This window comes from Ailuropoda melanoleuca, unplaced genomic scaffold (assembly GCF_002007445.2).
Source record: "Ailuropoda melanoleuca isolate Jingjing unplaced genomic scaffold, ASM200744v2 unplaced-scaffold75097, whole genome shotgun sequence".
Taxonomy (NCBI): Eukaryota; Metazoa; Chordata; class Mammalia; order Carnivora; family Ursidae; genus Ailuropoda; species Ailuropoda melanoleuca.
The window spans coordinates 1-1,612 of record NW_023250611.1 but is presented as its reverse complement, the minus strand read 5'-3'; the positions used below and the strand labels follow the sequence as shown (position 1 = coordinate 1,612).

Below are 1,612 nucleotides of genomic sequence, written 5' to 3'. Positions count from 1 at the left end.
AGTGGGTGAGGTGACTGAATGCCCCGCAGAAAGAAAGGCAGCAATATTGGCACAGGCTAGACTGCTCTGAAGGAAAGCAGTTCATCCTTCGGGACTAGGTGTTACTAACAGCCCACGGGCAGGGAGGGGTAGGAGACAAAGTCTGGGGCCTGAGCTGGGTGGGGGGTCTGACTGAATAGTTCTTCCCCATTCTGTACAAACTGAAGAAGAGATTCGGAAGATAGAAGCTCGTCTAGAGTCGTGCAGCGTGTACACTGAATTTCAGTCAAAATCTTGGATTCCAAAACCCTTGCTCTGCAATACACCCTGCTAACACGTAGCCAGGACAGTTTCTCCTGGACACCCTTGTTCCTCCACCTCCTGGAACAGGAGGAAATAGTGCCGGGCTGGTGTGGAGCCTGAAGCTAAGCTGGCTTGCGGTTAAAAGCTCACTTGTGTTCGTTTGCTGAAGAGTACATCACACAGGGCGATCTGAAGACCTTCGGCTACGCCAAAAGTCGGGAGAGGGATGGATTTCTGTCAGGAGAATTAGGTTGGAGCAAACGGGAGGAGAAACCGGTCTGTAAGCCAGCCTCAAGGGGGCGCAGCTGCTGGCTCTGCCGGGCCGCGCGCGCGTGACTTTATGCCGGGAGGTGGAGTCTGTAGATGCAGGACTCAGGGCCTTTGGGAACCGAGATTTCCTGAAAAGATGTGCATGATTATGTTCCCAAAGCTAAGATATGTGGTACGAAAATTTGGTTTTGAGTGTCGCTATTTGTAGATAAAGGCCAGTTAGAGTTGTTTCAGAAGTGACCCCAACCTTACAGTGGTGTGTACAGCAGCGGGTATTGCTGTGTTTTCTGTAAACTTACACTTATGTAGCAGTGGAGGTGCTATGACTGTGTAGGTGGTCTTTTTCATGGCAAGGCTTTTTTGTGTCACTCTGGATGCGCTGGCTTTTGCGATTTTCCTGAATGGGGGAAACTCGATTGCGTAATTTGTGGTAGTGGGCATTTGTGCTGCGCTCCCTCCTGTATGATTGTTTCGAAAGGAGTATTTTGGTGTTCCTTAAGTGTTTAGTAGCGTTTATGTGTGGGAGTTCTAAGTCAGTATTGCTTTTTGGCTTTTTGTCTTTTTTTTCGTTGGCAGTATTTCTGTGGGTGGTGTAACTGTACTTTATTCCGAAAACTTTTGTAGTTTTTAAGGCAAGTTTATTTCTAGAATTGCTTTTTGTCATTTTATTATTTTAAGCCTTTTTCTAACTTTTTTGTGTTTCGGTAGTCTGCGTTTCTACCTTCTAAGTTCCGGAATTCCATAAACTCACCTGCTGGATTCTCTGGAATGACTGGTTTTTCTTCACTATGTTGGAGAGTACTGATTTCAACATTCAGCTTTTTCTTGTGAAGTTACCTGGTGTCCACACAAACCGCCACCGAATTCAGGATTGTTTAAACATTTAGGTATTGTAGGCAGGGCGCCTAAATAGCACTTTCAAATCAAAGAAAAAAGGTGAATTTTTAGGTGGAAGAAAGTGTCATAGGGGCGCCTGTGTGGCTCAGTCCGTTAAGGGTCTGCCTTTGGCTCAGGTCATGATCTCAGGGTACTGAGATCGCACCCCAAGTCCAGGGAGTCT

At 46.7% G+C, this 1,612-nt stretch overlaps 1 non-coding gene across 1 annotated transcript; it reads left to right on the top strand.

Annotated features, from left to right (window-relative positions):
- The first annotated feature begins 849 nt into the window (after positions 1 to 849).
- Positions 850 to 1,013, top strand: LOC117800707. Its single transcript, XR_004623151.1, has one exon. It is a non-coding gene; the product is annotated as a U1 spliceosomal RNA (small nuclear RNA).
- Positions 1,014 to 1,612: the final 599 nt, after the last annotated feature.